The sequence below is a fragment of the Prionailurus viverrinus genome, chromosome A1 (genome assembly GCF_022837055.1).
Source record: "Prionailurus viverrinus isolate Anna chromosome A1, UM_Priviv_1.0, whole genome shotgun sequence".
NCBI classification, from domain to species: Eukaryota; Metazoa; Chordata; class Mammalia; order Carnivora; family Felidae; genus Prionailurus; species Prionailurus viverrinus.
In genome coordinates, this window is record NC_062561.1 from 25,157,088 (window position 1) to 25,173,193 (window position 16,106).

General features: G+C 45.5%; 1 long non-coding RNA gene across 1 annotated transcript; it reads right to left on the reverse strand.

The window, feature by feature from the left end:
• Positions 1–4,163: 4,163 nt before the first annotated feature.
• On the reverse strand, positions 4,164–15,679 carry LOC125146953 (uncharacterized). The gene is made up of 4 exons (XR_007145042.1): positions 15,480–15,679; positions 14,920–15,025; positions 5,148–5,367; positions 4,164–4,412 (listed from the first exon to the last, which is right to left on the reverse strand). It is a non-coding gene; the product is annotated as an uncharacterized LOC125146953 (long non-coding RNA).
• Positions 15,680–16,106: the final 427 nt, after the last annotated feature.

A 16,106-nucleotide genomic window follows, 5' to 3' on the forward strand; every position in this document is an offset into this window, starting at 1 on the left:
ATACCTTGATAATGAAACATCTCCTCCGTGATTGCCCTTTTCATGGTCAGAAGAACGTAAAATACCCAAAAGAAAGCCTCCACCTGTATCAACACAAGCGTATCAAAAACAGAATGCATGGGTGTGCTTTCGTATTTGTCTCTGTGAGGACTGGCTGGGGTGTCTTACAGCAGTGACCTCCCCCAATCCCCAAAAGTGCCCGGTGAATGTCCAGTGAATGAACAAACGAACGTCCTTCCTCTCCCCTCCCTTCCATCCTTGATTTTGTTTTGAATGAAGGGGAATAGCTCCTTGGCTACAGGTAGTGCCCTTAGGTCTTGTGAGAAAAGTTTGGGGCAGCCGTTTAAGATAGAGTCCGGAAGAACTCCTGCTGGGGCAGCTACTCAGACACCCCATTTTGCCAACTGAAAATCCCCGTGCTGCCCTGGCAATCTGTGGCCAAGGTCAGAACAGGAGTTCTTGCAAACATTCAAGTGGTGGAGGCTTCGCCATTAGGAGCAGTTTGAGGGGGAGCTAAAACTCACCTCCCTGGGTGGGAGCAGACACATGAAAACTTTCAGAGAGGAAAGGTCGAGCCGGTCCTCCAGCAAGAGGGCACCATCTAGAGACAGAGAGAGACAGTGAGAGACCAAGGAGCCAGTGACTGGCAAGAGCCGTCTAAGCATCGGGCGGAATGGTGAGCTGTTCAGGTCCTGGCATCTGGAGGGCAGGTGTGAGCTGGGCAGGGGGCCAAGGACACTCTGTGGAAGATCTGAAGTCCTGGGATGAACTGTGCCTCTCTCACAGTGATTTGGAGGCAATCCTGGGCCAAGGTCATGTGCCAGTGAGGCAGGGAAGTACAACCTGCAGAGGCAGGGGCCTTGGGAAGAGCACCCGAGGTGGGAAAAGTGGTCAGGTGGCTTTGGAGACCGATAGGCCTGGGTTCAAATTCCAGTTCCAGCATATTTCTTGCCATATGGCTCTGGGTGCGTTCCTTACTTTCTTTGAACCTCTGTTCTACCGAGTGGGATTTAACCACGTCTCACAAGGCTGATGTGAAGATTTAGGAGAAAATACGTGCAAATTGGTAAAGCGCTGTGCTCGGTGCATGGTGGGTAACAAGTGCTCACAACGTGAGTGTCCTTTCATCCTTTCTCCTGCTCTAATTTCCTCCAGGCTCACCTACACACACACACACACACACACACACACACACACGGCAATGAAAAAATTCTTAGTTTTAAAGAAGTACCGTTCTTACCTTAGGAGCCTTTAGACACGTCTTCCAACTTTTTTGGTTACAGACCACAGTCAGAAATACATCTGAACAAAACCACGTGTGGGCTGGTGGTGGAGAATGGGTGCAAGCACCGAGCTGCACCCCGTCACGTAGAACATGCAGGAATCACAGATCCAACAGCCCTCTCCTGCGTGCCAGAGAAACCCCTCTGTAGGCATGCCGGGGAAATGAGGGAGAAGGTTCCGGAGCAGCACTGTTTGTAAACACCCAATCTGGAATGACTCTCGTGTCCACCAGCCCCAGGATGGTGCCGGTATCATGGTGCAATCCTACGAAGAAAGCTACACGCCAGTGAAATGCTTGAGCTACAGGTGAACGTGCCGACGAGAGAAAAATCTCAGGAACACAGCCTTGAGGGGAAGAAGCAAATCCCAGGAGAATCCTTAGGAAGAGCTCAAAGGCAGACCAAACTCAGTGTTCTTCCTGATGTAGATGTGGGGGGCAAAACTGTGACCAAAGCCAGGGGATGATTACTGTAAAAGTCAGGAGTGCGGCTGCTTCTGGGGGCCGGGAAGGGGAATGAGGTGAGGAGGGTCAGACAGACGGTTTCTTTTTAAATTTTTTATGTTTTATTTATTTTTGAGAGCAAGAGAGACAGAGCACGAGCGGGGGAGGGGCAGAGAGAGAGAGGGAGACAGAATCTGAAACAGGCTCCAAGCTCTGAGCTGTTAGCACAGAGCCCGACACGGGGCTTGAACTCACAGACCGCAAGATCACGATGTGAGCCAAGTTGGACGCTTAACCGACTGAGCCGCCCAGGTGCCCCCAGACAGACGGTTTCTAAGGTCTCAGCTCTGTCTTCGTTCTCAGTCATAGTGGGGGAAACTTAGGAGTTGGTCTAATGAGTCTTTAGAATAGAAATTGTATATATGCTGCTGGGGGGTTAATAATACGTCACAGTTAAAATAAAGGTTAAAAAATAAACAGAAATACATTCGTGCCCCCACATCAGTACACACGTTTATGTATCTATGTGAGTGTGTTTATACCAAAAAGAAAATTTCACAAAGAAACCAACCTTTGTTACGGGCTGTGTACTCCTGTACGTCTACTCTATTCTCTTTGGTTCGATTCTATTTTCTTTTTTTTTTCTTTTTTTTTTTTCAACGTTTATTTATTTTTTGGGGGACAGAGAGAGACAGAGCATGAACAGGGGAGGGGCAGAGAGAGAGGGACAGAGGATCCAAAGCTAGTCCCTGAGTTTGAACTCAGGGACTTCGAGATCATGAGCTGAGCCACCCAGACACCTCCTTCCTTTTAATAGTTGTGTGCTATCACGACTATATTGTGCTTTAAACATGAACAGTTTTACATTTTTATTGAGTTATATCATTAAGTCTTTTTTTTTTAAACTTTTTTTTTCAACGTTTATTTATTTTTGGGACAGAGAGAGACAGAGCATGAACGGGGGAGGGGCAGAGAGAGAGGGAGACACAGAATCGGAAACAGGCTCCAGGCTCTGAGCCATCAGCCCAGAGCCCGACGCGGGGCTCGAACTCACGGACCGGGAGATCGTGACCTGGCTGAAGTCGGACGCTTAACCGACTGCGCCACCCAGGCGCACTCGATTCTATTTTCTAATGCAGTTGTAACCTACTAAACTGATTTCAGAAGCCCCTAGTGGATCATGACCACAGTTTAAGAACATTGCCTCAGCCTGATGATACATACCAACATTCCCCCTTGCCCAGATGCGAAAGGCCGTTTGAAATATTTGGCAAAGCCCAAAGTGGCAAAGACAGACCTTGTTCTTGGAAGGGATTTACCGCGATTCGAACAGCTGAGGAAGGAGAAGGCTGAATGCAACAGTTTGGAGGCTGCGTCCCTGGGGTGCAATAACAGTGTTTCCAAGAGACAAACCAAAGCGCATCATCAGGAAATACACAATGGACGCTACGTACCTAGGCAGCGGGGAGTGAGAATTGCAGCAGCGCATCTAAAGGACAGGAATGCTGAGATAAAAATGGAGTGGAACAGGGCATCCCCTAGAAGAGCATTTTGTTCAGTCGCTGCCCTGTGGTGGCTGGCAAATCATGTGGAGGGAGCAGCTTGCGGGTGAGGGAGCTGCTCGCTGGCCAGATAACAGAGCGGCAGTAGGAACAATCGACAGACAACCGGTGAGCACTCCTTTAGGGTCCGAATGACTCGGAATGTTCCTCTCCAGTGCTTCAGCGTCAGCGCTGCTTTTAAGGTTGAGCGTGACCCTGGACAGAACCAGCCAGCGCCCACAGCTCAGATCCACGTGAATCAAGCATTTGCTCTAAGAGACCAAACACCTGCTTCGAAGAGCTCACGCTTTTCGGGACCCCTGAAAGGGTTCCACCTTTTGGCTTTCCTGGAGACTCCGAAGCTCAGCAAATTGGTGACGCCCTCGCAGGTTCTAGAACCCAGACTAGAGTGGGAGCTGGGAGCCAACGGGGTGCTGTCCCCGGGGGCCCCAGCCCATCTAGCAAAATCCCATATGGGCTATTTCAGATGGCCTCTGCCGTGGGCTAGTATCAGGCCCCTTCTCCAGAGATTGACCAGAGTTGGTTAGGCTCCGGGGCCATGTAAGTTCTTTGGGACATTCCGTTTAAGCCTTGAGAAGGTAAGTGGATGGAACATACAGGTGTTACTATGGGAGAGGTCAGAGTTGACTGCTGCCCTGTCGCCACCCTGAATCTCGAGAAGCCAGAGCAGAGATTCTGATAAATACCTGGCTGAGAGATAGGATCAGAACTGCCAGGAGGCAAGGAAATCATGTGGGCTCCAAATGATCTCTGTAGTGCTGTCAGGGTGGTCGGAGTCCCCCCTAATCATAGGGGTGGGTTGCAGTAAGACGAGGGCAGGAATGAGAGAAAATGAGAAAGAAGAAATGACAGAACTCTCACGTTCCTCTCTTTTCTTGACAGTCACTGAAAATTGCTAGCCAGAACAATAAAACTTAGGTTCCCAGATCCTTTTCATCCCAGCACTTCTCTCCCTAAGTAGGAAGGAGAAATGTTCTGCATATTATTGGCGCTCTATGCACACTGTATCATCTTACGTGCAGAGGCCAAGACTATCCCCAGGTGAAGTCAGTCCACATGTACTCAGGGCCTTCCTTTTGCATCAGGGTATACGGCAATGCAGGAACTTCAGAACCTTCTGTCCTCTGAAAGAAACCATGAGGGAGGATCTGCTGAGATGCTTGGAAAAGTATCGCCTCCATCCCTAGAAAATTGTTAATGCTTCTTTGTTTGCAGCTTTGTATTGCAGTTTGTATTGCAGCTGTGTGTGTGTGTGTGTGTGTGTGCGTGTGTGCATCTGCTTGCATGCACATGTGTTTGTCCACAAACTGGAGACAGAGAGAGTAAGCTTCTGAGAAAGACCAGAAAGGAATGGAAACATAGTCTGTTAAGCAAATGTTGACATAACCAAGAGCCAGAAAGCACCTTGCAGCTTTTAGCTCACGGGGGCCCTCTCCCCAACAGCTCCGGCTCTTGGCTCTTCGCCCAGTCTCTTGATCAGTCATGCCTGCTTCTAACCTACTTCATATAAAAGACACATATATACATTTTAGGTGGCCCCTACAAAGGAAAATTAAGGTTTGAGAAGCTTGATGAAACAAAGACAATGTTTCACAGTAAGTACACATTTCTTGATCACAACAGAAATTAAGCTGCTGTGGGTTTTTCTTATCCTACTTGTAAATGCGTCCAGAGGGTAATAAGCCATGAGCACATCCAATAACTCTAATAATTGCATAATAAATAAGCATCGAGTCAGCACAGACTGTGTGAGGGAGCGAGGCCAACAGGCTGGAGCAGCACTTCCCCGTGTGGCACACAGGCAGGTTGATACAGATCAAGGAGGAAGTGTTAGGACAGCCCTCTATAGATTTCCTGACCTTGGCATTTGTCCAGGACGCGCAGCTGCAAACAAACTCCTAAATGCACACGTAGCACACGCCACCGACCTCCTTGCAGCTCTAAATGAGCCTGCTGAAAATGTGCTTGTTTTCGCGTGGGCTTAAGACAGCCACTGGCAGCTGCAGGGCAATTGCCTGGAGTACTTAGACCATCACAAAATTGGATGGCTTCTGACTTCCGCATCAATCAGCTTCTTCCCTGGATTAAAAAAAAAAAAAAAAGCGTGTGTATGGCAGGGGGAAGGGGCGGTGGTGGAATTAAGTTATGGGGTTAGAAGAATTAGCATAATGGAAGGAAATGAGCTACACAAAGTGTATGAATTCACCGCCATATATAACTCACTCCCGGAAATTTTTTTTTTTTTCCTTTATGATTCCTGGCAGATTTGGCCCGATGATTTGGGGCATGTCTGAGGCTCCATTTGAATCTGAGGTAAGGGAGAGTGGAGTTCCTTCACTAAAGAAAGATCTACAGGGAGTCTGCAAGTTGGGAAGGCATAGCCCAGACATGTGATGGAATGCGTAGCTCACGCTTGTTGGGGGAACCCAAGGAGGGGGTCCTACCTAATCACAGGGCCAGTCCCCCTCTCCCAGGAGCTGCCAGCAGGGAAACCAAGGCCCCTTTAATAAAAACACCTAGAACTTACCTGTGCCTGTGCTCCTTGGGAGCCTACAAGAGGGAAAGAGGCATGGGGCCAGCAAATTATTGTATATTCTATTAATGTTACTAGCATGTCCTTCAAAGGAGGGACAGAGCACCAGGATGTCATTAGAAATGGAAGGCGTAGTTTCTGTTTGAGTCCACAATGTAAAACTATACTATGAAAACAGTTCTATGGATATGCACATATTGATCTAACAGTTCCCTGTATTCATTTAAAAATTTTTTTAATGTCTGTTTATTTTTGAAGGAGAGAGAGAGAGACAGAGAGCGAATGGGGGAGGGGCAGAAAGAGAGGGAGACACGGAATCTGAAGCAGGCTCCAGGCTCTGAGCTGGCAGCACGGAACCTGACACAGGGCTTGAACTCATGAAGCTGCAACATCATGACCTGAGCTGAAATCAAGAGTCAGAGGCTTAACCGACTGAGCCACTCACATGCCCCTAGCCTGACTACTTTTGAGATCACAAGATTCTTGATATAATCCACACCTCTTATTCTCTCTTGTGGTTTTTTTTTTTCTTTTTTTAATCTTTGTTTATTTTTGAGAGAGAGACAGAGCGTGTACTGGGGAGGGGCAGAGAGAGAGGGAGACACGGAATCCGAAGCAGGCTCCAGGCTCTGAGCTGTCAGCACACAGCCTGACGTGGGGCTTGAACTCACGAGTTGTGAGATCATGACCTGGGCCGAAGTCGGACGCTTAACCGGCTGAGTCACCCAGGTGCCCCTTCCTTGTATACATTTTACACACTCAGCATAGTACTATGTACACAGGGCCTTTGGCTGATGATTGGAGGAAGAGGAGAAGGAGAAAGGGGAGGAAGAGATGTTGATGATGATGATGATGCCTTGGAACGGCTTGGTGCAATCTTCTATAAAAGGGAGGGATTAAATGATCTATGCTAGATATTGTAATCTATGAAAAAACACTTTACTGTTCAGTCCAAAAACTCTAGGAGTATTGTACCTTGCAGTGTTGGGAGTGTAATAGTTGAATAACAAATACCTATGGGTTGATCTTATGAATCCATTTAATAGGTTGTAAGTGGAAAGATTAAGCCTGCTCCACTGTCAGCTTATTACCAGTGGGGGTCAGAGAGAAACTGACTAGGCAGAGTCCCAGAATAATGGCAGATCCTTGAATGAGTCCATTGGATTCCTAGCTAAATTCACCTTTTCTCCCATGAGGGGAAGAGTAAAGCATCAAAGCAGTGACATCAAGGATATCAGAGCTAACTCCTTCCTTGAGAAGGGGGAATCACACACATCCATTAAACCATTGGGAGACTGAAAATCAACTTTCTTTTTTGAGAGCTCCAACTTCTTGTTCTCTCTGTCAGTAGAAATGAGTAAATGTGGAATGCCTACTGTTCATTCATCCATTCATGCATTTGTTCATTCAATGATTTTTTTTTTTTAATATATACTGAACATCTGCTGGGTACCATCCATGATCAATGCCAACCCAATTGAGAAACTGTCAGTGCCCTCGGGGAACTCGCAAGCTAGTAAGAGTTTAAGAAGTATTCATATATAACTACAACACGAGGCAAGATAAGGTGACCGTCTTGAGAGAGACAATAAAGGCTAGTCGAGCTCTGGGAGGGTAGAGATACGGCAAGAGAACAATCTATGACCTCCATTGTTGTATGAGAGTGGGGACAGGGAAGAGGCCCTTCGGGAAGCTGGAGCCAACCTGACACTCCAGATAAATGGATGGCATGTCATCCTTCCTCCCCACAGCCTCCTTGTCTTCCCATCCTGACTCACCAGTTGTTGCCTTTTTGCAAAACAGAGTGGCGTTTGTGATCCTGCTTTGTGTTTCGGGATCTAGAAGCCGGAGGCTACCTCAAGGGGTCTTAACATTTGTGCAGTCAGGAGACAAAAATCTCTCATTACAGCTCAACAGCCCAAAAGAAGGGCAGGGTAACATGATTACATGCTGATTTTCTGCCACAGTATCCAACCTGCTAAGTGTTTTCTGGGTTACCTACACAGGCACTCAGGGTGAAGTGTCCCCACGTTATCGAGAAGTAACATCATTTCAAGCCCTGCCACGGCATACACTAAAAATATCAGATCTCATGATCCGCCCAAAGGAAGGAAACTATCAGCCCTCCTTATGGAAGTACATACCCACCTGTCAAGGTTTTCTCAGTGTTACCTTGGGTTCTATTTCTGACTTCAGGTTTTAGCAATAACCCCAGAACCTTCTTGATGAGTTCATGTTAGCAAACCTCCAAGAATTACAGTCCTTATGATAATACAGGTGCCAGGGTGTCTTTGGGGGTATCAGGTAAATGGCTGCTTTACCTTGCAATGGCTCACAATCTAGATTCTTCAGAAAGAGCTGTCCAGGGTGGGCGTCTGCTAATAGTTTCTTTTTTACAGAAGAGAGAAAATCAATCTGAGGGGATACATTCAGCACTGATGTCAAAATGCCAATGGAAGGTGAAAAATAACAGAAGTAATGTTGAGGACAATTTTCCTCCCCAGATGTCATGATGATCCTCTAGAATTCACAGCACTCCCCCTTCTAATCAAGAACAGGCAAATTGCAGAGCGATAAATATTATCTAAGGAAGGCATTTCCCCCCTTATTTTTTCAGGTATACAAGTAATCATATGTTCAGTGTAGAAAAATAGAAAACACAGATAAGTAAGAAGAAATAAAACAACCAACCAAAATTCTACTACCCAGAGAAAATCACTGTAAATATTTTGGTGTATATCCACTGCTATCAATCGAAAATTTATGTCCCCCCACCCCCACTCCAGGTCCAAATTCATATGTTGAAACCCTAACCTCCAGTGTGATTAGGAGGTAGGGCCTTTGGGAAATGATAAGGCCATGACGGTGGAACCCTCATGAATGAGATTAGCGCCCTTATAGAACAGATCCCAGAGCTCCCTCCTCTCTTCCCCCATGTGAGGACACCGGAAAAAGACTACCATCTATGAATCAGGAAGTGGGTCCTTGCTAGACAATGAACTTGCTCATGCCTTGATCTTGGACTTCCCAGCCTTCGGAACCATGAGAAAAACATTTCTGTGGTTGATTAAGTCACCTTGTCTATGGTATTCTACCATAGAAGCCCAAATGTACTAAGACATCTCATCAAAACTTTTCCATATGTTTGTGTGTGTTTATTTTTTAATGGAATTAATGCTATATTTAATACTTACTGATTCACTGGGGCACCTGCGTGGCTCTGTCGGGTTAAGCTTCCGACTTTGGCTCAGGTCATGATCTCATGGTTCACGAGTTTAGAGCCCCAAGTTGTGTTCCATGCTGACAGCTCAGAGCCTGGAGCCTGCTTCAGATTCTGTGTCTCCCTCTCTCTCTGCCCCTTTCCTGCTCACACTCTGTCTCTCTCTGTGTGTCTCAAAAATAAATAAAAACATTAAAAAATACTAGTGATCTACTTGTCCTAATATATTATGAATATCTTTATATATTTTTATATGCACACATGTACATCATTTTATTATCTTTAATGGTTAAATAATTCTATTTTCTTTCTTTTCAAAAAAATTTTGTATGTTTATTTATTTTTGAGGGAGAGAGAGAGACAGAGCACAAGCAGACAGAGGGGCAGAGAGAGAGGGAGACTCAGAATCTGAAGCAGGCTCCAGGCTCTAAGCTGTCAGCATAGAGCCTGACATGGGGCTCAAACCCATGAGCTGTGAGATCATGACCTGAGCTTAAGTTGGACACTTAGCTGACTAAGCCACCCAGGTGCCCCTAAATATTTCTATTTTCTTTTTCTTTTTCTTTTTTTAAATTTGTTAATGTTTCTTTATTTTTGAGGTAGGGGAGGGACACACACACACACACACACACAGAATCTGAAGCAGGCTCCAAGCTCTAAGCTGTCAGCACAGAGCCCAACGCAGGGCTTGAACCCAGAAGCTGTGAGATATGACCTGAGCCAAAGTTGGCCCCTTAACCAACTGAGCCACCCAGTGCCCCAAATAATTCTATTTCCAAGATGAACTGTAATTCATTTATTCAATCCTGTATACCTTTGGACATTTAGGTTAGTTGCAGCCGTTCATTGTTAAAAGACCCTAATGAGTATCTTTGTATGTACGTTTCGCATACTTATCTGTTACTTTCTTAGGATAAACTTCTTAGACCAGAAACGCTAGGTACATATACACTTTTGAGGCAGTTGCTCTGTATTTCCCAACTGTACTCCAGGACATTATACTGATTTACACTTTTAGCAACAGCGTCTAAGAAATCCTCTTTCCCTAGACCCATGAAAGGCACCTTTTAAAGTCCTGTAGGTCATCTTTGCCCTTGGACTCCCAACACTCCCTGACAGCAGCTTACAGAAAGAGCTCTGCACCACTCGTGTGCACCAAACAAAGGAAGATGGGCAGGAAGCCATAAACTGGAGGACTAACTGAGAAGCGCTGTCAAAACATAGTGAAATTTTGCTTAAGAGAAAGAAGAAAGAGAAGAACAAGGTGTCAGCCTGAGGTATGTGGCTTGGTTCCCTCTTTCCTTCCCTTCTCTTTTAAAAGCAGCAATGCTTTCTGTTTATACAGCTCTTCTGAGAAAGTTAGATTACCCCCGGCAAGGTTTCAGCTTTCAACCCTTTTCCAGATTTGAGTAGAGTTGATATCTGTGTGCTTTTACATAGATTATTATAGCAAATCCTCCCTACGGCTACATTTTTTGGTGCAGGTATGATCATCCACTTTGCTAGGGTTTAGAACCTCTGGTCCCCAGTCTAGTGCTCCCTTTATTTTTTATTTTACTTTTCTAAGGTTTTATTATTTATTTTGAGAGACAGAGAGAGAGAGAGAGAGAGAGAAAGGACCCAAAGCAGGCTCTGCACCACCAGGGCGAGCCCAATGCGGGGCTCGAACTCATGAACCGTGAGATCAAGACTTGAGCCGAAGTCAGACATTTAACTGACTGAGCCACCCAGGCGCCCCCAGTGTTCCCTTTAAATATTCCACTCTTTCACTTAAGATTTAAGACATTGGAATAAATACATATTATTAGCCCCAGGATCTATGGCGAAAATTGCCATTTTTACATATTTCCTGCTATCAACTTTGGTCACGCTTTGACTTTTTCCTGAGGAAGGGTACAGCACAGATCATGAAAACAGTGAAATCTGGTCCCAGCTATTCTACAGATGCCATGACATTAACTGCATTAATGGGACCCTCTTCACTGTGTGAGTGACTCTCTAGGGTCACGGTTACTGATTCGTGAGGAGATACCAAAGTTCGGACAGGGCTCTAAGGGCCCTGAGATGGTTAATTTTTCTGTCAACTTGGCTAGGACACGGTACTCAGATATTTGGTCAAACGTTATTCTAGATATTTCTGTGAAAGTGATTTTTTCCCCCAGTGAGTTAACATTTATATCTGCAGACTCTGAGTGAAGCAAATTACTCTTCACAAGGTGGGCAGGCATCATCTACCCAACCAAAGGGCTTAATAGGAAAAAACCGACCTCCCCGGAGAATGAGGAAATTCTGCCTCCGGACTGCATTTGGACTTGAACTGCATCAAATCTTCCCTGCACCTGCAGGCTGCTGGTCTGCCCTGCAGATTTTGAACTTGCAGCCTCTACAACTATGTGAGCCAATTGCTTAAAATAAGTTCTATTTTCTCAGATAGAGAGATAGATAGATAGATAGATAGATAGATAGATAGATAGGCAGAGAGACGATATAGATACAGTTATAAATATACATATAGATCCTTGCTTCTGTTTCTTTGGAGAACCCTATTTATAGGCCCATCGTCAACTCGTGACAGAGCTTTCTGGTCAGGGTTTCTAACTTATCTAGTGTCACTCCCAAAGTCAAGAAGCAAGCATAGATAAACTAACTCCATTCCAGCCTACTTTTCAAAGACAAGTTCAAATGACAATGATGAAATAGTAACGTCCCAGGTGCTGTGCCAAATTCACAACCTAACACTAGGGGGTTGGCCTTGGGCCCACATTGACAGAAGAGGAAGCTGAGGCCTGGGGAGGCTGAGTTCCCTGCGGTTAACCTTGTCAACGTGACTCCAACTAAATAGTATGAGCGGCTCCAGGTGGCAGGCCTGGGGTTCAGATCCAGGTTCGGCTGGCCTGCCTGACTCCCAAGTTCAGGCTTTCGACCTCTATGCCACCCTGCATTGTTTTAAAAGTGGTTTGGCATTTGAAAAAAACATTCAGTACCAACTGGGCAGGAGCAGGGCTCTAAATTCTCTTTACTTGAGCGCACGTGAAAACCAACCAAACTTTGTCCCAGGTTCTCAACACACGAAATGAGGTTCTGGAGGGAAGAGAGTCTTTTCCTGAGCCGGTGCGTTCAGAGCGTCTCCACCTGGAGAACGACTGAGATGCTCCACATGTCCCACCGATCGTTTCCAAACCTCTGTCTTCATGTCCAACTCTGACCCCTCCCTCATTCCCTGCAGAGATGGGCTCCTGACTCAGCTCCTCCCAGGCTCCCGGTGACCCCAGGGGGCCGCCTTCTGGCCAGGTAGCCTGCTGGCTGCACTACCCGTTGGCTGAAAATATCTCTAGCACATTCCCCGGACCTGCTGTTCTCGCTCTCTTCTCACTGCCACACTCTCCTTCCTTGATCTTCTTCCTCTGCAGCTAAAAAGAACGGAAGCAGGAGTGGGGGGGGGAGAAGAAGGGGGGGAAGACCGAAGTATCCCTTATCCTCTCGTCTTCCCGCTCAAGTCCAGACATAGTGAAAACCTAATAAGCATCTTTCAGCCTTGTGAATAGATGCCGCCGTAACTGTCACAAGAAAACGTCAATGTGTTTTAACACTCAAGGGGACGGAGCTGTAAGAAGGCCCCGTCTACCGCTGTTTGGAGCCGTGGAAGGGAAAATGACAGGATGACAACAGGCACCGGACTCCTATTGGGGTCCAGGCAGATTATGATACGAAACACACCGTTTGCCCTTCCTTTTACTGACGACGCTTCGTGTGTTATGGCAGTACGTTCGCCCAGAGAATATTCAATATTTTATAGCATCCGTCCCTATTTCCCTAGGAAAGATTTACGGAATCACTCTGCTTCTTCATTTCCACTGCTTTTCCCCTCCCCCACCCGCCGCCACAGAAGCAGCTGCTGTTGCCTTGGCAACGTTACAGTATAAACTTGTTGCTTTTGGGCCATCTGTACCCAACCTGAGCTACGTTGAGGCTGTTTGTTTCCTCGTCCTGTTCGTCACCCACCAAAAGTCAGACTTTGTAATTCAGGCGCTGAATTACAGACCTGTCTCAAAGCTAGAAGGGCCAATTCATTCCTCTGGTTTCGGGTTTTCCCGTAGGACCCTTAGTCAAACATGTGCGGCTGCTAGGGAGTCAGGACCCCCCCAGCACATTACAACCCAACGGGGTTAGTCCATGTTATGGCAGAAAACAGAATCTCCATGGATGGAATCACAGGGCTACCGTGTGAAAAAACAAGTACTTTAGATTTATAAGCGTTTTTGTTGACTTTATCTATTTGTCCTATTCCAAAAAAGAGATAATGTAGCGATTATAAAAATAATATTTGTATCTTAAAGCAGATTGGGAAAATATAGAACAATATTTAAATACCACCGGCAACCCTGCTGCCCCCAGACACCGTTACGATTTTTTACATTTTTTTCTTTTGTGCCGTATGTTACTTTTAAAACATAAGATGGATTTATTTTATAAATGCAATTTTATATCCTGATTTGCCTAATTCAATAGACACCGGGCGCCTCTGCATGTTATAAAAACTATTTGAAACATGCTCGTTCTCTCTCTCTCTCTCTTTCCCATCCTTCTCTCTCTCTCTCTGTCTCTGCAATGTCTGTGTTATTGGTTAAAGAACCCGGTCATTTATCCAACCTGGAATTTGCTACTCAGGTCCCTATGTTGCCATTTAGCACGTTCCTCTGTCCCCTACATTCCCTAAAAATTGGTAGCTAAACCTGGAAGTGTGATCAATGTGCATTTGTCACTTTGGCAAGAATGCTTTGCAAACAGCACTGTAGACCTCCCCGATGGCACGCAGTGCCTGCCTGGCTATCTTCCTGTGATATCCAGATCCACTAGGAATTTCAAAAAAGTATATTCTCATTTCACCATTATTTCTTCATCTGTGAACTGGAGTCCTTCTACAGACAGAGAAACAACTTCTCGTTTCCTATTTAATTATACTCAGGTACAGTTCATAGAAGAAAGGTAGGATAAAGGCCTAATTTATTCCTTGTATTCACTAGCTATCACGATAATGAATTGAGTGCCCACTACGATCCAAAGGGAACTAATTAGTTTTTCTAGTATCATTCTGAATTCATTTAAACATATTTGATATGTTTTAATCCATTACAGTTATTATTCTTAATCATGCTTCAATCGTCCCATCTTTGGCCAGTAGGGGCCTCTTTGCATTGCTTTCTGAATCCTTAAGAAGACTCTAGCATTTTTTCTAGTTTTTTGTTTTTTGGGGTTTTTTTTTTTATCGCCTCGTTACTTTTTGGTGTGATGAGATGCTCCAGGCTCATCTGAAACATTTTCTGCTCCAGATCTGGAACTAGCCATTTCTTCATAAATATCTAGTTTGTTGGTGTTCAAGGGGGAAAATTTATATGGAAGCCGCAACCTGGGTTTTAAGGTACTCATTTTTCAAGGTCTTTTCTGTGGATGGAATTAACAAACTTTGCTTTTGCTCTCCCTTTCCTCCTCTTCTTCCTCCTCCTCCTCTGGCTGCTCCTTAACATAAAATATCCCATTGCAATTACTGCCATTTGACTTTAAGACTACAGTATTTTTTAAACCTTATCAATCTTAAGCCTGTGGGTCCTTTCTCTTACCCCAATGACACCAACACAATTATCTATTTGTTTCATCAACAATGCACACACATCAATCTACTCCAAAACTTAATGGCGCGAAGCCACAATAAACACTAGCGATGTCACAGTGTCAAGGAAGCAGCAAATCAGAAGCAGCTTGGCTGCCCAGTTCTGGGTCAGAGTCTCTCATGATATTGCAGAAGAACGTTAGCCAGGGCTGTGGTCATGTGAAGGCACGACTGGGGCTGAGAGACAGGTTTCCAAGGGGACTTACTTACATGGCCACCAAGCTGATGCTGGATGTTGACAGAAGACTTCAGTTGTTCTCAGAGGGCTGTTGGAGGGTCCTCACAGCATGATTTCTGGCTTCCCCTAAAGTGAGTACTCAAGACAGCAAGGTGTAAATGGCAATGACTTTCACGGTCTCGGCTCAAAAATCATACATCGTCGGGGCGCCTGGGTGGCGCAGTCGGTTAAGCGTCCGACTTCAGCCAGGTCACAATCTCGCGGTCCGTGAGTTCGAGCCCTGCGTCGGGTTCTGGGCTGATGGCTCGGAGACTGGAGCCTGTTTCTGATTCTGTGTCTCCCTCTCTCTCTGCCCCTCCCCCGTTCATGCTCTGTCTCTCTCTGTCCCAAAAATAAATAAATGTTGAAAAATCATACATCGTCATGTCTATCACATTCTGTTGTTATAAGTGAATCACCATGTCTGCTCATACTCAAAGGGAGGAAAATGACTCTCCACCCATTGAAAGAGCAATGTCAAAGTATGTGTAGGCATGTTTCTTTCTAGTCTCTGGCTTACTGATTTACACTGCAAATGTTAAAGTACACTTACCTTTCCAAAGACTCCCCAAAACTCATTCTTTTACGGCATCAGCTTGAAGTCTAGGATCTTGTTACCTAAATCAGGTCCAGGTGTGGAGAAAACACCTCAGGATTCCTAGAGTATAGCTCCTCGAGTACAGTTTCTCAAAACATGAAGGCCTACGACCCAGAAAGAAAAGTTACATCCTACAATCTAGCAACTGCACCACAAGGCATTCAGCCAAAGGACACGAAACTGCTGATTCAAAGGGACACACGCACCCCAATGTTTATGGCAGCATTAGCAACAACAGGCGATTATGGAAAGAGCCCAAAATGTCCATCCACTGGATAGATAAAGGAGATGGATAAAGAAGGTGTGGAATATTACTCAACAATCAAGAAGAACAAAATCATGCCATTTGCAACAACGTGAATGGAACTAGAGTGTATTATGCTAAGTGAAATAAGACAGAGAAAGATAAAAACCATATGATTTCACTCATATGTGGAATTTAAGAAACCAAGTAGATGAACATAGGGAAAGGGAAGGAAAAGTAAGATAAAAACAGAGAGGGAGGCAACCATAAGAGACTCTTAAATACAGAGAACATACTGAGGGTTTCTGGGGGGGGGGAGTTGGTTGGGGGCTGGGGCT